Genomic DNA, 23,303 nt, shown 5'->3' with positions numbered 1-23,303 from the left:
ACCTCCTTGGGAGATGAAATAGAAGAGGATGTTGTTCTTAATTGGCTCTTTAAGGAAGATAGTCAAAATGAGGAGGTACGACATTGTGAGATTTCCTCAAACCAATATGGTCCTGGATACAAAATGATTCAATGCATGGGGTACTTAGGTACTAGTCCTTTGGGAAAACAAAAGGAAGGTATTACTGAACCAATTCAGCTACAAACCAAATCTATAAACAATAAGGCTGGACTAGGTTACGATCCGAAAAAGACATCAGACCAAAAACATGTTTCTAAGTCTAAGTGGCTGAAAAGAATATCACCTTTAACATTACAGGAAGTAGACACTCAACAAACAAAAGAAGAGTGTAGAAAAGAGAAAGAGGAATCAATAGTCAAGAAAGAAGAAACAGTCAGTGCTCAAGCTTTGATGGTATCAGCTACAATAATATAGGAAGTTGAGGTCCCTAAAGATATAAGAGATGAAGTAGTAAGAATCAGAGAATTGTTTGCACCACTAAAAGTTCCAGTCACATATATTTCTAGGCAGCAAGTAGACGATTCAGAGACTGATTCAAACGAGTATGAATGGGGTCCTGACCACCTCTCAGACACATCCACTATAGAAACTCTAGAAGAGTCTAGCAATGTCATAAATAATTCTTAAGAGCTGATGTACATAAAACTAGAGAAAGAAATACAGGAAATTAGACAAAAGAGACAAGCAAATTATGAACAATGACTGAAAGAAGGAAGAATACTAGAAAGCTTCTCATCTATGTACCCCTATCCTAAAATAGAACAAATTAGGTATAGCACTACACAAGAAGAGTTGGAAGCTACAAAAAAAGAACCATTTATTAGTCCAGAAGAAGTTGAATGGAGTAGAAGACAACAAATCACAGAAACATCAAGATCATGTCAACAGGTGTGTTAGATACAAGTGACAAATGAACCACACCATGAAGGAAATTGCAGTATTAAATATGTTGGTGTTGATACCATACATACACTTACTAAATCACTTGAAGAATACTCAGAAACCTCACTTGTTGACTCTAATGACAGTCCTATTCAGGATAATATCTACCCAACCTCAAATTCTAAGTCATCTGATACAAATAATGAAAATATGTCTACTGATCTTATCGTTGTTAAACCACGATATGAAGTCGAGTCTGGCATAGTGAATGAAATTACAAGTATGTCTATCGGATTAGATCAATTAAATATTAATGTGAACTTTAATAATCATGATCTGACTCTTCCTAGTCTCGAGACACTTACGCAAGGTATCATTCTGGAACTTGACTTTTTGATTCTAGGCTATGATAACAATACTGTGAACGCTCTTGAATCTATCCAAGATTTATCCTTAGTACATCCCGAGTTGATTGACTGTACTCTACAAAACCAGCCCATGAATATACCTACTTTTGCCAATGACTATATGTTAGCCTATTATCTCAATGCAGTCAAACCTATAGACTCTTCCACCGGTGAACATAGTGAAAATATGACTGAAGCGGATATCAAGTATCTTAGTCGCAAAAACAAGAAAAATAAAAATAAAAGATCTGATGGCGAAAACCACATTGTGGCGGTGTCAAAATCTAAAAAAGAGAAACTAAAGGATGTACCTAAAGGTGAAAACCTCTCTGAGGCACCTGAAGGTGAGATACTTGATATACTGCCAAGTCATTTCCAGGAAAGGTCCTACATATTGATCGAGCCAACTCAACCAGTGAACATTGGGAGTTAAGAGACACCACATATCATTCATGTAGCTCAATCACTATCAGCAGAAGAATTGAAGGATTTCACCCAGCTATTCTTAGAAAAGAAAATAAACTTTGCATGGACATACTTTGATATGCCAGGCTTGGATCCTGATCTCATTATGCACCATCTTTCAATTACACCAGGAGTAAAACTAGTTAAGCAAAACCTCCGTAAGATGCACCCGCATGTAGTACTATTAGTCAAGGCTGAACTAGAAAAACTACTCAAAGCTGGATTCATCAGAGCTATAGATTATGCCGAATGGATTTCAAATATAGTACCTATGTCAAAGGCAGATAAATCTATTAGAGTTTGCATGGACTTCAGAGATCTTAACAAAGAATGTCTGAAGGATGACTTTCCATTACCAAATATTGATATGATAGTCGACATGACTGCTGGGTATGAAATGTACTCACTAATCGACGGATTCTCTGGATACAATCAAATCAAAATAGCTCCGGGAGATCAAGAATAGACAACTTTCACTTGTGCATGGGGAACCTTTTGCTAGAACGTCATGCCATTTGGGCTAAAGAATGCAGGAGCAACCTATCAAAGAGCAGTTACAACCATCTTACATGACATGATGCATAAGAATATGGAAGATTATGTTGATGACACCTTAGTGAAGACTATGAAAAGATCAACGCATATTCAAGAGTTAGGTCCTATGCTCGATAGAGTGGAAAAGTTCCAACTCTGATTAAATCCAAAGAAGTGTGCATTCAGAGTGACATCTGGTAAACTACTTGGCTACATCATTTCAAAGAAGGGAATCAAGGTTGATCCTGAGAAGGTCCAAGCTATAATGGAAATGCCACCTCCAAAGAACATCAGTCAAATGAGAAGTCTACAGGGATGTCTCCAATCTATCAGATGATTCATTTCTCAACTAGCAGACAAAGCTCAACCTTTCACAAAGGTATTGAGAAAAGGAATAATATACAACTGGGATCAGCAGTGCGAACAACATCTTCAGCAAATCAAAGAGTACTTGTCGAATCCATCGATATTGATGCCACCGATTTAGGGTAAACCACTAATCTTATATATCAGCAACTGATTCATCACTGGGGGCACTTTTGGCACAACAGGATGACAATAAAAAGGAACAAGCTATTTATTACATCAGTAGGACATTGGTTTCTTATGAAATGAACTACACTATAATAGAAAAAGCATGCTTGGCATTAGTATTTGCATTACAAAAACTGAGACACTACATGCTAGCACATTCAGTCAAGCTAGTGGCCAAAATTGATCCACTCAATTATCTTCTCAATAAGGCAACACTTACAAGAAGGTTAGTGAAATGGGTCATGATCCTTATAGAGTTTGACATTGAATATGTGGAACGCAAAGCCATAAAAGGATAGGTAATTGCTGATCAACTTGTTGAAGCTCCACTTGAGGACACTCAACCGCTACACATAGAGTTTCCAGATGAATCTATAATGCACCTTACTCAACAACCTTGGAAAATGTTCTTTGATGGGTCCTTTACCCAAAATGGTTCAGGTGTTGGCATATTATTAATTACTCCTCAGAAGTATTCAATCCAAAAGTCTTATAAGATTCTATTCCCTTGCACAAACAACATTGCAGAATATGAAGCTTTGGTGAATGGGATAAAACTAGCTATTGAATGGAAGGTTGCAAAATTGTATATCTATGGAGATTCTCAGCTGGTGGTTAATCAAATCAATGATACATATCAAACTCAAGATGAGAAATTGATGCCTTACAAGAAAATGGTTGATGATCTTAAGAAGTATTTTTCTTTTGTATCATTCCAACAGATTCCTAGATCAGCGAACAGAGCAGCAGATGCTATGGCTACCTTGGCATCTATACCTGAGTTACAGGAGTCCAATTTTCGCTTTGATTTCCTGGTGGAAGAGTTATATTACCCCGCTTATGATTCTCCTGAGACCCAAATAGTCCGTTCTATTATTGGACATGACTTATCCCGATACAGCCACATCTATTCCTATTTACAAGACCAAATTATCCTTGGAAATCTTACCCAAAATGAGAAAAGAAACCTAACTCAAAATGCTTCACGGTATGTTATCATAGATAACAATTTATTTAGATGAGGTTTTGATGGTACATTGCTTAGATGTCTAGAAACTAAAGAATCTAAATGTGCATTATTGGAAGTCCATGAAGGTATTTGTGGATCTCATTCGAATGGCCTTACTTTAGCTCAGAAACTATTGCGGGCTGGATACTACTGGCCAGACATGGAAAAAGATGCCATCCAATTTGCTAAGATTTGTAAGAAATGTCAGCTTCATGGAAATCTTATACATGCCCTGGCAAGGGACCTCATACCATTTATAACACATTGGTCTTTTCAGCAATGGGCCTTTGATCTCATTGGTCAGATATATCCTGCTTCATCTAACGGACATAAATTCATCATAACTGCCACTGAGTATTTCACCAAGTGGGTAGCGGCAGTTCTGCTCATCAAAGCAATTGATAAACAACTCGCCTTGTTCATCCTGAACTATATCATCTACAGGTATGGGATACCTTCATCCATCATGACTGATAATGGAGGACAGTTTAAGAATAAAGATCTAGATGAGCTTTGTGAGAAATTTAAAATAAAGCAACACTGGTCATCGGTATACTACCCTCAAGGTAATGGATAAGTTGAGGTGTCTAACAAAAACCTATTGACTATCTTGCATAGAACAAGGAACAAATCTGGGAAGGATTGGCATCTGCAACTCAATCCTGCACTATGGGCTTACGGAACAAGTATCAAAACACCTACTAGGGCTACACCTTTCTCTTTGGTGTATGGGTCCAAATCAGTATTACCTATTGAAGTAGAAATACCATCTCTAAGAGTTTCTTTGCAAGGTCTTGTTACTGATGAAGATCATAGAATATCTAGATTGCAAGAGCTCGAATTGCTGGATGAGCGTCGACAAGTGGCATTTGATCATCTCAGAGTATATCAAAAGAGAATGTCCAAAGGATATAATAAGAAAGTTAGACAAAGAGAATTTCAGGTTGGTGACCTAGTTCTGCGAGAAAATCCAAAAAATCAATAGTTTCGCGACAATAAAGGGAATTTTGAACCAAACTGGTTGGGTCCCTACATTGTTACTGCAGTATTCAGCTCTGGTTCCTATCAACTCTCAAACTCGAAAGGAGAAAAGCTCTGTGAATCGATTAACACCATCCACTTGAAGAAATTCTTCGCTTAGCATTCTCTGTGCCACCAACTTGTATAGCTGGAAAAAGTCTTGAAAAAAATCAAAAAAATGGAAAAAAAAAAAAAACATACAAAAAAAGGAAAAATCATTAAAAAGAAGAAAAAAAAATATAAAGAGAGAAAATGCCCTGGTGAAAACCTGGTAAACAGGCACCTTGTTAAAAAAAAAAATGAATCTCTGCCAAGCAGGTGAAAACCTGGCAAATAGGCGCCTCTTATACTCAAGTGCTCCATCTATCAATGCAATGTTGGCATTTCCTGCTTTCATGCATCTTTGCTTTTGCATGTACATATTTTTCAGTCACTTTCGTGGCATCCTGGTTCGTTGGAACCCTCATGACTTGAAACTGATCAACATCCTAGTCTTAGGTTACTCGACAAAGCAATTTACATATCCTAAGCAGTGTCAAACAAGTCATCTTTCCATCAGTGAAACCTAGTCGTCCACTCTGAGTCAGTCACTTGTCTCCTAACTACCAAAGAGTTTTTATCATTGAGTAAACAAGCAAGACAACATAATGGAAAAAAATCACTAAACAGTTTGAGCTATGAATGAAAATTTTCTTTGTGTGATGTCTTTTAGATTGGTTTTTTATTATTATCCCTCTGAGTAACTCAAGGAAGTCTATTGTGATTGAGAGGAGCAAGGATTGGGTGCATAATATTTTCTTTGTTTTTTGCTTGTAGGAATGATCCCAATAATCTGGAAACATATAAATTAGCTGGGTGTCTGTGATAAGAGCCTTCACAACAAGGTGAAATCACCTCACATACCTCGACTCTGCTTATTTGTATGCTACAGGGAGGTCCATATCATTTCTTTGTCTATTTTGAGGGAATTTCTTTATGATGCAATTTGGGTCCTTGCAAAATCTGTCCAAGGATATGAATGAAAAAAGGGTCATTGCGGACAAGATAATTAATATTACACATTGAAAAAGAAAGGAACTCTACCCTGCCTGTTGTGTTCATTATGCTCAGTGATGAATCTTAAGTATTTTAAATCCAGTGACTAGGTTTAGGATGCATTTTGCATATCATTCTGCATTTTTGTGAATTTAAAGTGATTTTGGTATGGTAATAATCTCTTTATCTTCTAAATGAGAGCTGAAAGCATCATCATTTCTTACACTAAGTGGTCTATTTATCATCATTTCTTTGATCAAGTACTTGTGTTTTGAGATTTTTAGCTGCATACATAACATTTAATATAGCTTCATACATTACTCATATTACTCATTACTCATTCATTTATTTGCATATGAAAAGAACCAAAAATAGACATCTATAATCATTTGCATTACATACATTCATATTGAAAAGAAATCCATACATATAGAATAAAGCATATAAAAGACATCTCATAAACGAATCAACACAAGTATGATGAAGTCAAATCAAATCTCATATATATATCATGTCAGGTATAAGAGTACAAAATGATGTCGAATGACATATACAAAATCCCATCAGAGCAAGAATTGTATAGGCTACAAAAAATGGGTGTGTCTACAAAAAATATCTGAGCTACAAAAAGAAATAATCTAGCTAGCACCCTCTCCCTCATCACCTGGTGGAGGAGGAGGAGCCTGATGCTTGGGATCTTGACGAGGTGCCCAAGCTCCCTCTAATTGTGCCATATACTGTGAGTAGGGTATCACCTGCTGTGCAACAGGAATTGAGACACTATATGTTGCCACATAATAAGCTGCCTTACTACTTTGGAGAAGGACCTCCTATCGTAAAGCCTCTATCTCTGCTCTCGACTCTACCCTCAATGATGCGATCTGGCGATCACGCTCGGCCCTCACCTCAGCAAGCTGCCGATCTCGCTCTACCAGTTGAGTCTGAGCCACTATCAACTGTGACTACAGCTCTGCAAGATGTGCTCTCATCGACCACCCTGTGTTAGTCCCCTGCTCTCTCACAGGCTCCCCACCCCCATCTCCACCTGTAGCTCCACCCTACTCATCCTGCCGCTACCGGACCTGTCTCGAAGCTATTCGCTCCTCCTCAGTCACACCCAATCTCACTCTTACATGCCCTAGGGATCCGCCCTCACCCCTCTGCTATCCAACATCACCTAGCACCTTGCTGATGCTAACACCAAGATCACCACCACTCCGCTGTGGAGCCTTAGCTCTATGTGCCTGTCCTTTCCTGTGGCCCTATCCATGTCCCTGTGTCGGTGTGGGGGCATCATCCTCAACATCCTCAATATAAGGAGCCTGCTCTGCTAGATCTGTGAATTGAGGGAATGGATGCTGCTGAAACCAATCTCTATACTGGGGCAATATGCCCACATCCACCACATCATCCATATAATCCCACCTCAGGTGATGTAAACCAGTCAGCTCTTGCATCGCCAAAGCATAGGACAACCATGGAGACCATCCTTGTCTCTCCTCATCTGCGTAATGCACATACACTGTAAACTCCTACGAGATCCCCTGAGGCCGGCCATACTGCCTCATCACCTATGATATGACGAACCGCTCCACAATGGTCTATGATCTCCCGATGAGAGGGTGCGTAATAAAAAGGTCCCTGCAAACCAGCTGCCAGTCATCCCATGGCTCTAAACCTCTGTACGGTCTCCATATAACGGCTATTAGGTCATCTAGTTGTCATCTCCAAAAATTTGTCTTGCCCAAATGGGGCTCCGTAATGTATCCAGCATACCTGTATATAATCGGCTGCCTGAGCTCTCTACTGTCATCTACTATGGGCCGACAAACGGGAAGGTGCTCCCAAGCCCACACCTGCAAAATATATACACCAGCGGCCATGCTCTGCCCATCTCTATACACGATCTCATGCATCTCTCGATACATGTGGGCCAATAAACACGAACCTCAGCCAAGTCTCTGAGGGGTCTCTATCAATCTCTCTAGCATCCGACCCCATCCGCACTGGAAACCCTGCTGCCCTCTATCTGGAATCAGAAAACAACCTATGAACCCTACTAGAACACTTGCCAGAGGAAACTCCTCGCTGTACCTTCTCATCAGTATGTCCCAACTAATGGAATGAGTCAAAATGTCAGAATCACTGAAGACATGCCTCACTACCTGTAATCGTGGAAGGTGCCCTGAATCATAATCCACCTTATCCCCAGCAAAAGGGATATGGAGGATCCTATATACATCCTTGGGAGTGATAGTCAACTCCCCCACCGATAGATGAAACGTGTTATGCTCTGAATGGAAATGCTCAACCAATGTCGTGAGCATTCCGTGATTCACACAGATATCAGGTAATCTCAAAAGATGAGTCAAGCTGCACAAGTCAATATGAGCCTGCTCAACCTCAAATAAATGTCAAACTAATGCCATAGTAGGAGGATAAATGCATCTAAGCAACATAGGAGGTAATCAAACCTGCAAAAACCCAACAATGAAGCATCATAAAACATTCCAAATGAGCCTACAAGAGAAGTAAAACATCACGCAAATCCAACTAAGTCAAATGCAAAATCAAAATTTCATGTTTAGACCTTCAAAAATGCTCACCGTCTCTCGAACGACAAAACACAGAGAGACAGAATCTCATATGAGCCAGGAATAGCTGTCGTACAACATAACAACCCTGAATGACATACTATTGGCTTTCGCATGACCAAATGGTCTATTAACAGACCTATCTATGATACAAGGGTGCATCCCAAATGATAATTCTAATGACCCTAAACGACAAAAGAAATTTTACCAGTTACTCGTACGAGACATGATCCTCTCTCGCATGATAAAACGTGAAACCTGACCCCACACATGCAAAAAACTTGAAAAATGAAAAAAAAAATTCAAAATTGAAAACATAAAGAGGCTTAAGATCAATCACTTACCGTTGGCTCATAGTTTCGGGGTCGATTATGATGTCTCTAGCGCTCGAATCGATGTTGATGAGTAGGGACCACTATTTTCTTCGCAGAAGGCTTTTTGAATTTTCAAACTTGGAGGGTTAAAATGATTTGAAAATGACACTTTTGTCCCATATATAGCTAAAAACCTAATTTTTCAACTTGCTCCAATGGACATGAAAATTGTACCCTTAGCTAATTTGACTGCTCTGATTCCATTTTCAAGATTGAAATCGAAATTCAAGATCATTTTGCTAGTCAATTTCATAATTTTGACCGCTTAGCGCTCTTTTCATCAAATGCTCATTTTTTCTTCCAATTGCGCTCAATTTCAATGCTGAATATCAATTTCAATTCTACACATCAACATTACGATCAACTCTGTGCTCAATTTTTCATCAATCAATACCAAATTTTTCAAATATTCCTCAGAATCAATTTGTGCTCAAATAACTTATTTTTGCCACACAATTGCCTATCATCAAGTACCCTCGCTATATTTCGATTTTGTTCCCGAGGGGGTATACTCACGACCTTATGACCTCACATCTCACAAGTCGAGACATTTTTCAAATCTTCATCAAAAGCCGAGCAAAATCTTTTCAACTAAAGAAAATCAATTCTTATTGCTAAGGGGCATCTCAGCTTCATCGCTTCATATCAAGTTGAGATCTCTCAATTATCTGAATCGAATCAATCGCTAGGGGCATATCAGTTTCATCACTTCAAACCAAGCTGATATTTGTCCTTCATCTGAATCAATCTCTTAACGTTAATTAGTTTCATTGCTTTACATCAAGTTGATTATTCGTTTAAACTCAATCAAAAGTTTAAAGAGTATCTTTGATCACACTCAATTTAAGCAGGTGTTCAGTATTTGTTTCTTGATCAAGCTGAACAATTTATCTTCATCGTATCTTGATCATTCAAGTTCAAGATTGATTTTTATCATCACTCACTGCATCTAAGTTCAATCAAGTTCTAGATCAGTAAGATCCACTTCTTGATCAATCAAGTTCAAGTTCGGTATCTTTTGTTTCTATCCTTCCTCAGTTCAATCAAGTTCGGGAATGGTATCACTTTAATCAGACTTCATTTATCTTTGTCGCTTCGAATCAAACTAAACACCTTGCTCTTCATCTAGTTTGTGATCATTCAAGTTCAGAACTAGCATCTCCTAGACATCACACATTCTTTGAACCAACGCACTGCTCAAACATTAATTCAAAGAGGGGCAAATGTAATACCCTAAAAATGGTCATCTAAACCATGGGCCCCTAATCTCGACAACATCACCAAGGTCCTAACCAAAGGCAATTAAATCAATCTTGAGCACATTATTAATTCTTTAATCATCAAATATCACATGGCAAATTAATTACTCAATATTAATTAAATATTCATTTAATTAATTGAATCATTTCCAAGAATATCATTTTGATCAATTATCCCATTTTAATTTATTAAATATCCTTGCTTATTTAATTAATTAATAAATTTGTCATTTAATCATGCAAAAGGAATTAATTTATTACAAAAGAGGAATTAATTACAAAACAAGAGTTGAATTGAATTGAGAGAGAAATCAAACTTGAGATATTATTTCTTTTTCTAAATTTAGAACTTGAAATCAGAAAAACAATTTAAATTGAATTATTGAATTATTCTCTAAAATTGGAACTCAAAGCTTTTCAGAAAAAAGAAGTTCAGTTGCATTAAAAAGACTTTTCTTGAATAAATAAAAGAATTATCTATTTTTATCACAAATGCATGGAATTAATTTATTATTATTTCCAATGCAACTTGGACTTCTAATTTGAGTGCATTTCAATTAAACTAAAATTGGAATCTATCTTAAGGTTAACTTAACCTTATTTATCAATTATTTTCAATTAATTCTAAATTGAGCTTTTCTCTTGTAATTCTCTATAAATTCAATCTTCAGCTCTCATTCCAATATACCCCAGAGATTTTTGAGAACACGCTTGGAGATTATTATCACGCTAATTTCGCTCTGGAGTCATTGAAGATTATTGTGCTTTTTTAGATTATTTGCATCCATTTTGCTTACATCCATTATTACTTGAATTATTCATCCATCTTGCATCCATATAGTTAATATCATATAGATTAAATCCTTCATCTTGGTGTAGTCTAGTCATTGGAATTGCTTATAAAAATCTGGGAGCAATCTTATACTCACATCTTTTAGAAGGTAATTAGTTGCTTTGTTATGGTTTTTTACTTATTGATTATTGATTATTAACCATGCATATAATGACTTAATTTAAGTGTTGTGCTTGCAACTTACAGACCACTTTTTCACACACACAGATAGCACATGATGAGTCAATGTTGATTCAACATTTTGTTAGAGGTTTTAGTGACGTATCTTTGGAGAGGTTAAGGTTCATGAGCCTAAGAGTATAGAGGTAGCTATGGAGAAGGCACGTTTGGTTGAGGAGAACCTGACTCTGAATTTGGGAGGTGCACCAGGTTTGGAGAGGTTAGTGCTACAATTTCAGGATCAGTTGCGGGAGGTGCACAACCATAGTCTTTAGGTGTTGTCGAGAGTTATCCCTCTTGTTTTCAGAGTGGTCAGCGGTATAAGAAGAAGTATCCTCAGATTCAGAGCTTTGTGTGTGGTTATAGATTTTAGGGTGATAGGAGTTGTAGCAAGCAACGAGATAGGCGATCATATCCTTCTTAGCTAACATAGAGTTCTCAATAGGTTTCTATTAATGGTAGTGTTCAATAGCCCAGTGTACCTCCAGTGAGAAGAGGTTTTGGTAGGAGAGATTCGTTCTCTTGTGGTTAGCCAGACCATATTTATATTCATTATCCTTAGAGGTCCATGTAGATGTCAAGATAGAGACCAGCTACTTCTAATCCTACAGTTGGCGATGTAGGTATATCCCATCATGTATTTGTGGTGGTTGATAACCGTCAAGCTGAGCACCAGGCTGCAATTGTTGAGACTTTAGGTGAGACAGGTGGTATCTCTTGTTCAATGTTATTTGATTCAAGTGCTTTAGATTCTTTCATTTCTCCTTCAGTAGTAGAGTGATGTGAGCTTGCTATGGAAAAGCAAGGTGATAGGTGGTAGGTTGAGTTGTCTACAGGGTCCAAGGTGGTAGTATATTCCTTTGTGCATGGTTGTGTCTTGGATTTGAGGGTTTGTACCACCTTAGTGGATCTTCATATTCTCTCTTTGGGTTCCTATGGAGTTGTGCTAGGCATGGATTGGCTTGAGGCTCATCGGGTTAGTATCGATTGTCGTGGCAAGAGGGTGCAGTGTTTAGATGACAGTGGAAGGAGTGTGGACATAGTGGGTGTTCAACAACCTATTTCTCTTTGCATGTTTCCCGCTATGCAGTTGAAACAATGTGTGTGGAAGGGTTGTCAATTGTTTGCAGTGAGGGTGAATGACTTAGATGAAGGAGAGAATCACTATGACCTCTTTAGTCACTATCCCATCCTCCAAGAGTTTTTCAGATGTCTTACCTAGCGAGATTCCAAGTATGCCTCCCAAGAACGACATAGATTTTTGGATAAATTTGGTTCCAGGAGCAGAGCCTATATATAAGGCTCATTATTGGATGAATACTCAAGAAGAGTGAGTTGGGGTTGTAGTTGGAGCATTTGATGGCTAAGGGCTTCATTCATCCTAGTGTTTCTCCATGAGTTGCACCTGTGTTGTTTGTGAAGAACAAGGATGGTTCTCTTCGCCTATGCATTGATTACAGATAGATTAATAAGGTGACAATGAAGAACCAATATCCCTTGCCGAGGATTGATGATCTATTTGATCAGATTAAGGATGCAAAGGTCTTCTCTAAGATTGATCGTAAGTCTAGATATCACCACTTGAGGATTCACGAGGAAGATATTCATCATACAACATTCCATACTCGATACAGAAATTACGAGTTTACAGTGGTACCTTTTGGTCTCACTAATGTCCCATTATTTTTCACAATCTTGATGAATGGATTTTTAAGGACTTATCTCGATAGGTTTGTGCTTGTATTCTTGGATGATATTTTGGTCTTTTCCAGATCAGTGGAGGAGCATGAGGAGCACATGAAGGTAGGTGTTGCAGTGTCTTCAAGAGAATCTGTTATACGCCAATATGGTGAAGTGTGAGTTTTTCTAGATGAAGGTTAGATATATTGGCCATTTCATATAAGGAGAGGGTATTGTAGTTGATCCCTCTAATATCTAGGCTATTGTGGATTGGCCAACACCCACTAATGTGGGTGAGGTTCATAGTTTCATGGGTCTTGCGTGATATTATCGCACATTTGTTCAGGATTTCTTGAGGATAGCTCATCCTATCACTTCTCTTTAGATTAAAGGGAAGTTTGTGTGGTCAGATCAGTGTGAGACAACATTTTGGATCCTTAAGGAGCGTCTAACTAGTGTAACTATTCTAGCAGTGCCAGACCCTTTATGTGATTTTGTGGTGTTCACAGATGCATCTTTGGAGGGTCTTGGAGCAATTCTGATGCAAGATGGTAGAGTGATAGCATATGAGTCGTGTAAGCTCAAAGATCATGAGTTGAATTACCCTACTCACAATTTAGAGCTAGCAACAGTAGTTCATGCTTTGGTTCGATGGAGACATTTTCTTCTTGGGCATCTATTTGAGCTACACAATGATCATCATAGTTCATAGTACATCTTCACACAGCCGAATCTGAATGCTAGGCAATGACATTGGATGGGGATTTTTGTGTGAGTATGATTTTTAGGTGAGATACATTCAGGGTAAGGAGAATGTGGTAGTAAGTTCTTTGAGTTGCATGAGGCATAAGGTTTCAGTGAAGAATCTCATTGTATATTTGAGGAGCAGGATTCTTAGTGCCATTCCTTTAGATGTTTGGTACCAGGAGGTTGAAGCAGAGATTGCATCAAGGAGAGCTTTGGATAACAAGTATGCAGGTTACACATTGGAGTCCGATGTCCTTCTTCAATATTTGGTATGTATATATGTTCCACCTTCAGATGGTCTTAGAGCATTTATTTTATCAAAGGCCCATCATGCACCTTACTCGATACATCTAGGTGTCAATAAGATGCATGCAGATTTGTGATTGTATCATTGGGCGGGCATGAGGAGAAATATAGAAGATTTTGTGTCTTGTTGCTTAGAGTGTCAGTGTGTGAAGGTAGAGCACCAACATCCATCAGGTTTGTTGTAGTCGAGCCTAGTTCCAAGTTGGAAATGGGACATGATATCTATGGATTTTATAGTTGGATTGCCTATGTCTTCATGTTGACATGATGCTATTATGGTCACCGTGGATAGGTTGACCAAGGTGACACACTTCTCTCTGATTAGGTCATCATACACAACAATGACAGTAGCTCATATTTTCATGGAGGAGATAGTGAGATTGCATGGTATTCCTTGATGGAATATATTGTTAGAATTCATGATTGTTGAATTCCCACAAGCTCAGATAATTGTCTACAAGAATACCTGTCACACAATAAGAGAAAATTGAACATCAAAGAGAATTGAAGACAATTAACAAATTGAATGTATTTCTTTGAAATTGCTTATTGCTTATTGCTTATTGATTAATTACAATGAAGGATATGACATCCTTATCAAGAAATCTAACTCTAAAGATAGAAATCCTAAATGGTGGAGTCTACAAGATAGACTGAGAGTTAAAATAGAATGCATGAATCAGTCATGTATGCACAAATAATATAATAGAATAATTAATGTATTATACTCTCCAAATTCAAAACATAGCTTGCTTTTCCTAGTTTGCATAATGCTTGGAGATAAATATTAATTAATTATTCATAATTAATTAATTAACTAACTAATAAATACCAATAATTAATTACTAACTAAGGCATCAATTATTTAGTGAAATAATGCAATTAAGTGAATAATTAATATATGAATTATTTATTCCAACATATATCAGATAGTGATCTAGTGTTCACTTTAACATTGTGGACTTCACTCCAGCATGATTTGGGAGCTCAATTGAACTTCAATTCAGTATATCATCCCGAGATAAATGGTCAGATAAAGAGAGTTAATCAAGCTTTGGAGGATATGTTGCGGATGTATGTCATGGATCAACAATCTTGTTGGGAGGATTACCTCTATTTGGTGGAGTTTTCCTATAACAATGGTTATCATAGTTCGATTGACATGTCCCCTTTTCAGGCATTGTATGGTCGTCAATGTCATACACCTTTGAGTTGGGATCATTTGGAGGATAGAGTGCTTCTTGGTTTAGAAATGTTGCAGGAGATGGAGTAGCATGTGACATGCCTTAGAGAGCATTTGATAGTAGTATAGGACGGACAAAAGAAATATGTAGATGCTCATTGTGTGGACATGTAGTTTTAAGTGGGTGATAAGGTGTTTTTGAGGGCGTGCCCATGTCAAAGTTCTATTCATTATGGAAAAGGCTCTAAGTTGGTGTTTTGATTTGTTAGACCATTTGAGATTTTGGAGAGGATTGGTCCTGTATTTTATCACCTTGCCTTTCCACCTAGCTTGTTCTGTATCCATGATGTGTTTCATGTGTCTATTTTGAGGCCATATTATCTTGATGTATCATATGTTCTAGATTGGAATGCATTGCAGGTAGAGGATAAACAACTTTCTTTGGAGCTTGTGCGCATTATTTAGCATCAAGAGTTGACCTTAGGGGTTAGGACATAGAGAAGGTAAGGGTCCAATGGGATCTGAGTGATGATTCTTCAATGACTTGGAAGGACACAGTGCAGATAAGAGAGCTTTACCCCTATTTGTTCTCAGGCTTCCAGGAGTAATCCTAGGAGAAGGATGGGAGGATGTGTTGGCATTTGCATGAAGATTGCATTGATGAAATTTTATGTTGTCATTGATGTCAATTATAAACAGTAATGATGTTTTTTTAATGTTGTTTTGCAACCAGTAGGAGAGCTTGTGAAGGAAACTGATATTGCTAGAGAAGAAGTGAGATCAACCGGTAAACCCTACTTGTTGATATGCTAAACCCTAACTAATGAAGTTTGGTGAATTGGTTGTATTGGTTTATGATCAAATGATGAGCGGTAATGATTATGACACGTATGCATGTTGTATGAGAAGAGTTTCAAATGGTTTTTGGAACATAGAGATAACAGTTTTTGTCTTGGTAATGAGCAAGTTCATTGCATGTAATGGAAACTGCATGATGAGTTACAATGTTTGATGAAGCAGTGATCAAGGAGCGGTCGAGGTTGTCTTGAATGATGTGCAGTGATTGCTATGTAATCCAATGGTCATACTTGAATTGATTTGTTTGTAATCTCTATGAGATCTTAGGTTTGTGATGTGTTACTGGCCTATTGTTTTGTTTATAAGGTCGATGAGTTGTTTTGTTGTAGTGTTGGAAATTTTGTTTGAATGTAAGAGTGATTGGTTTCCAAACCGGATGATGTATCTATAGTATGTGTAAAGGTAGATAGGATCATGAAAATGATCCAAACAAGCAAGTCTAGTGCTATTCAAGTAGATCAGAAAACCCCTGTTGTTCTCCAACAATTAGAACAGTAAAATCCTTTAACCAGGTAAGCTCTAACAAGCTTAGTGTTATCTAAATCCTCTAACTAGGTGGTCCATTATCTTGGATTTCAAATCCTCTACCGAGGTTACTCCTAATAGGGTATTTCTTCTAATAGGGCATTATAGTCAATCCCTTAACCAGGTGGTCCCTAATAGGATATGTTCTTAACATGACTTATTGTAAAGCTTTAACAGCCTTGGCTCCTAACATGGCAAACTTTAGAAGAGTTCAGAATACTTGTGGGTATTCATCCCCACTGTTGTTTTTCCCATTTGGGTTTCCACATCAAAATCATTGTGTTGAGTAGTGAATGTTTTTGTGGTGATGTTTGATATGGTTAATTTGGTTAACAACTAAATCCACTTAGTTATGATATGATGATCGACAACAATCCGAAATGAGCTTTTACTTTTGTTAGTAAAGTATTTGGATGTTTTGGTTAAAAGGTTTTGTGAGTTTCAGAGTTGTTTTACTATTATTTAGTTATGACAGTCAACCGGTTTACTTGATAGTGATATTGCAATTTGTTAGTTCTGAGTTTGTCTTGAGAGGTTGTTTTTGTTGGCATTTTGAGTTTGTTGGCATTTTCCATAGAGATTGCATTAATGATATGTTGTCATTGATGTCAATTGAACTAGTAACAGTATTCATGTTATTGCTGATATTGTTGTTTTTGATATTGGCTAGTAACCGGTAAGAAGAGCTTTGTGAAAGATGTTGTAAACCGGTATGTAAAGTTTGTGAGTTGAATCGGTGAACTAGTGTAAAGGGTTACACCTTTCTATGTAATGTAACCAGTAAACCCTATCAGTTGTTAAACCCTAACCAATCAAGTTTGATGGTTTATTATCTGATAAGTAGTAATGATGGAGACACATGTGATCATTGTATGAGGATATGTTCAAATTGTTTTGGCACATTTGTTTTTTGTCTAGGGAATGAGCATAGTGGATTGTATCTAATGCACAATGCGTGATGAGTTACAAAGTCCAATGAAGTGGTTGGAATTTTCTTGAAGAATGTGAAGAGATTGTCATTATTTCTAATGGTCAAGATTGTACCGACTTGTTTATAATCTTGATGATGAGAATTAGGTTTTTGCTGTGTTACCGACCTAATTGATTTGTATTTAAGGTTGATGAAGTTGTTTGTAAAGAGTGTTGGAAAGATTGATAGAAACCTATTGAGTTTGTAGTTGCCTAACCAATGAATGGATCTTCACTTTGAGTGAAGGCAGTTTGAAGCTTAGAAGGATCTGATCAAGCAAATATAGTGCTACTCAAACAGATCAAGAAAAACTTGTTGTTTTCTAACAGTTACAACATAAGTGAAATCCCTTAATCGGGTAATCTCTAACAAGCTTGGTTACTCATTAAATCCTCTAACAAGGTGGTCCATTAGCTTGGATTCTTAAATCCTCTAGTGAGGTTACTCCTAACAGGGTATTGTGCTTTTCATCAAGGCATATTTGTAAATCCCTTAACCGGGTGATTCCTAACCGGAATTAGTTCTTAACATGACTTATTATAAATCTTTAACAGGCTTGGCTCCTAACAGGGCAAACTTCAGAAGAGTTCAGATAGCTATCGTTGTGAGTTTCATCTCACTGCGGTTTTTACCTATTTGGGTTTTCCATGTATAAACATTTGTGTCAAGTGGTGAATGCTTTTGTGGTTGTGATCTTATTTGTTGATTTGGTTAACCTCTGATAAGGCATGTTAGGTAGAAGCATTGAGAGTTGAATATGTTGAGTTATGATTAAGCATTTTTTATATTTGAAAAATTGAAGTTGTTTACTGTTAAAGTTGTCATAACAGTTAAACTGGTTGATGTCAAGTATTCTTATGAATATTGATCTTGACTGAGGATATGTTTCCTTTGTTTGACTGAGTTTGAGTTTGGGAACTTTGTATCAGTTTTTCAATATACTCATTCACCCCCTCCCCTCTCAGTATTATACTGGATACTTATTCTTTCACCATACCATCAATTTTTGCTTGGTGAAAAGTTTATATCAGTTTTCTATCTACTGATTCACTCCCCCCTCTTAGTAGTTTATCGGATCCTTATTGTTTCATCATACCATCAGGATGTAGTGTCCCTCCTTGACATACATTTTTATTTATGCATGGATAGACTTATCTAGACTCTTAAATATGATGTTTTAACTTATGTTTATAACTCTATCTATATTTCAGATTCTTATGATGATGCTAGACATTCATATGGACATATGATGTTTGATGACTCTCATGGATGATGATATCTATCCTTGATTATTATGATAATGGTTTCATATTTGATGATCTCTATATGCCCTTATTGTTTAGATGGATTATAGTACTCATGGGATTTTGGTGTTATGGTGGTTCTACTAACCCTATTTTATGATCATGGTGATTGAATTGATGCTAAGTGATTGTGATTGTTTTCTAGTGTCATCTAGATAGGGACGATGTCATATCACTCATTGCGAGTAGGATATAGAATTGATATTCTCTATCACTTGTTTATTTAATTATGATATATTATTGTATATGTCGTATTGTGGTTATTGGTACTTGCAGGATTGCAGGTACTAGACATCGACTCCACCCGCTTCCACACACCTGAGTGTGTCTTAATCCCAATGGCAAGTTGTTGAAGATGGCATGAGTTCCCTCTACACATTCTAGGTCTAAGTTGTCATCCTTGATAGTTGGTTGTCTTGGCATGAATTATCGTGCTAGCATGTTGAGTTGTGGTCATTTTGTGACATTGTGAGTATTTAGTTATTTATTAATGCTTGATTAATATAGTTTATTGATGATTAAATTAAATTATTATATAGTTTGGTTAATTAAAAATTATTGAGTGATTTATTATTATTTGATTTATGCCTTGTTGATTTAAAAGTATATTTATTTATTTTTATTTAATTATTTATTTGGTTTAATTAATTTATTGTTTAAATTAATTATTTGTTTACTATTTATGGGTTATATTTAATTATGACTTTACATTTATTTATTTAAGGCTTTTATTTTTATTGTGGCTTTATATTTTATTTTATGTTTTTATTTACTAATAGCCCCTTGGTTTATTTTATTGGGCATAGTTATTATTTATGAATTTGATTTTAATATTATTACATTGTTTCTCTTGTTACATGGGTACATAGATATATTATATTATTTGCATACCTTCCGTGGTTATTGGCTAAAAAGCCTTGGAAAAATAAATATGTAATATTTGGCATGGTAGGTAGATTAAATAATATTTTGGATTATTCTTATTGGCTGGATTTTAGCTATGGTTTTTGAATGAATTATATTTATTCAGTCGCCTATGCATTTTCCCAGGTTAGCATTTTCGGAGTTTCTTTTGCATTTTGATTTCTTGGATGGAGATTTGGAGTTGGATTTTTGTTTGGATTTCTTGGACTGGATTGTGGATTGCGATTCATCAGCTTCTTTTGCCATTACTTCTGATTTTCAAGTTGGTGGTTTTTTCTTCCTTGTGTATTTTGTTTCTAGGAAAGATTGTTTGCACAGTGTATTTTTGAAAAGATTATTTTCAGGAATTTTGGGGTTACTAGAGAAATGGGGTAAATATTGTTTTATAATATGGTTGTATCATATAGTTTTGGGGAAATACTTGCTTATTTGAATATTTGTATACCTGTGGTTATCGTGAATGTCTTTCGGTATTGCCTCTGCGAATTTTGTGTTCTCTTGGTGGCTAGATTATTTTATCCATGTGAAAGGATTTTTTATACATTGTATTGATTTGAAAGTTATGTAGTGAGAAAGTAATGTTCTTTGTTGGTGTTATTACTCTTTTTATCTCCTGAAAATCCCTTTTTATGAGCTCAAATTTTTCTTCTTGTATGGGTTTAGTACTTGATTAGATTTATTCCTTCATTTTCTAATTTCCTTGTTGTCTTGTTTGGATTGGATTTCGAGTTCCATTAAGTTCCCTAAAATTTGTTTTTGCCTTGCTGTATTTTGCTTTCCATCTAGTCATATGAACCGATTCATCATATACACTAGAATATTCTTCTTATGCACTATTCTACTTACTGTATGCACTACTCTAGGTTTTGTAAGTGTTGTCTCATCTGTCTTATGCGCTATTGTTGTATGTGCTTTAGTATTATGTATATGCGCTATTATAAGATGCATATGTGCTATACTGGGATGTATATGTGATAATTTGCTTATCAAATACACTATTCTAGTTGTCAGATGTGCTAAACTATTTGTAAATTGTGTTTTAGTAGATTTCATCAATCTGGGTTTGAATTTTTTGGTTTTATCCATTGACCAGAGCCTTCTTTTGATGATTTTTGAGCTTTCTAGCATGGCCCTATATTCTATTTTGATTATTTAATATGTATTTGGCTTCAACAAGTTGATTAGGCCTTATCGTAGAGATTGTTTTAATTGCTCTAGCATGTAGATATGCATTCTTATTGAGGTTATGCTCTTGGTATGCTCTAGCGAGTTGATGAGCCTCGCTGTAGAGGGTTATGTTGGCAATTTTTGTACCAACCTTAGCAGAGCTCAGATCCAGGACTTCAGTGTGGGTAACACTATGGCCGATTATATCGAGGATCTGAAGAACACCATTGCTAAAGCAGAAGACATCAAAGATGCCTTTAATCCCCGGTTTGAGAAAATTGAAAAGGAGATACAGGACAGAAAAACCCTGGCGGAGACAAGTGAAAAAATGCTCTTGGACACAGTTGCCAAAGTGGAAAAGATAGAGGAGTGCCTTAAGAACATTGCGGAGCAGAGCCTCAGCATTCTAAAAATCTTGGCCAACAACACCCATACACTCATCAGTAAGCTTGATGACGAAAAGGAAATCCAGGAAATTGACGTGGATGCTGAAGGAACAGGGGAAGCCCAAGGTCCTAGAACCCGCAACCATGGAAAGAGGAAGGAAAAGAAAGTGAATAAGGACTTGGAGGAGCTGAAAGTAGTTGGGGCGACCTATGATGAGTTGGTGACAAAGGCAAAGGATTTGCTAAATAAAATTACTATGTAGTGTCTCCTTGGTTTCTTTGTTGTTTTTTGTTGTTTAGCTGTTCTTTCTGTTCGCTGGTCTTTTGACCAGTCGCTCTGTATGTGGACTCTTATTTTCTCAGCTTTCTTTCTAACTATGTTGTAATGGTTTTGGGTCCTTAAAACTTGTTTTTCAATCAATCAGAACATGTTGTTTTATCAGTCTTAGCAGAGTTAGTTGCTTCTTCATAGTTTTACAAAGTCATATAACACGAGGGTTATATGGTGTGTCAATAATAGGTTGTTATATTGACTGGGTCGTGTTATTGAGCACTGAGACCAGATCATGCTATTGACCATCGGTTGGAGGGGCTCCCGGTCGTAAGCAGGCCCTAGTTCTTTTTTGAGTTGACTGGGTCATTTGGCCAACTCACTTAGGTTCAATCGGCTGGAGGGGTTCTTGGTCATCAGTGGGATAATTTCCCCCTTCCTCTTACCGGTCACAAGATTTTCAAGCGCAGAAAGTAGAGGCCGCAGGATAAGAATTTTCAAAGGCGAGGAATTGTTCCTCCTTATCCCACGGAGTGGAATTATGACAACAGATGGGTTACGAGATAAGAAAGAAAAGCGAAAGGCTTTCTTCTTATCCCGTGAGGTTAGAACAATGCACAGCCGATGCTTTGGGATAGATACAAGGGGAACAAAGGACCCTTATCTCATGAAGGAAAAAAAGACAAGAGAGATCCTATGGAATAAGGAGAAAATATAAACTACAAAGCATTTTGCTTATCTCGCGGGGTAAATTCAAGGCATCAAAGGTCCTGCAGGATAAGGAAACAAGAGTAAATCAAAGAAACTCTTATTCCGTGGGAGGAAACAATGACACAAGTGTCCCCGTGGGAGGAAACAAAGACACAAGTGGCCCCATGGGATAAAAAAAGCAAAGCAGAATCAAAGCAAAATTCTTATCCCGTGAGGTTAAAAGGGACCCATAGAGATGATATGGGGTAAGATTACAGTGCAGTTTGTGGTCAACACAACCAAGGAAGCATGGACCTGGGGTGCCATGTTAGCCACCCACGACCATTGGATTTTCATAAATTTTGATCCAACGATGATGTTTTAATATTTGATTGGGCTTTTGAGTGCACGAGATCTCATATCAACGACCGATTTTCAAACTTTTAACCGTCGTTGACATTTAACTCTTTTGTAGACAGTGGTTGTCAACCCAATGGTTGAGGTTATTTTTTGCTCAGTTGGTGCCCGATTTTGGACTTGATCTCACTGCAACCACTAGATTTCAATGGAATAATGCCAGAGATGATGCCTATTGCTGATTCCAAATGCAACCCATACCTCTTCAACATGGTTTGAAGACTTTTTATGCCTACAAACACCATCCAATACACAAAGACGCATCCAGATGCAAGGTTTTCCCTGATTTGCGGAGATATTTGCTCTTCCTAAGGCAGAGGATGCTCCTAGAGATAGTTGTAGTATGCCATCAGATCTTGGATCTAATATCTCCCTCTTCTCTGATTTTTTGTAACCTAACCTGAGTAGGGTTAGGGTTTTCTCAATGTAACCATCTGAGTTATGCCTAAACTATAAAGACAATTTTGTACATTTTTCTCAGGATCCTCTCCCTTCTTTTCTCATGTAGAATTTTTATGTCTCTCTGCATCTGTAAATTTGCCTTGCCCTTTCATCAATAAAATTATCTTTCTTTTATTTATTCAATTCTTGCAACTTGTGTAAGTGTTTACCTCTTTGTTTGAATGCTTTCTCTTTTGGTTTTCTGCAGTGTAAGTGACCGTGTTGATTCCCAACCTTCACTCACACTTATATGGCTAAGTAGAATAGAATTATGTGCATCCTTGGGTA

The sequence above is a fragment of the Cryptomeria japonica genome, chromosome 8 (genome assembly GCF_030272615.1).
Source record: "Cryptomeria japonica chromosome 8, Sugi_1.0, whole genome shotgun sequence".
Taxonomy (NCBI): Eukaryota; Viridiplantae; Streptophyta; class Pinopsida; order Cupressales; family Cupressaceae; genus Cryptomeria; species Cryptomeria japonica.
The sequence above is the reverse complement of the archived record's forward strand: the minus strand, read 5'-3'. Positions refer to the sequence as shown.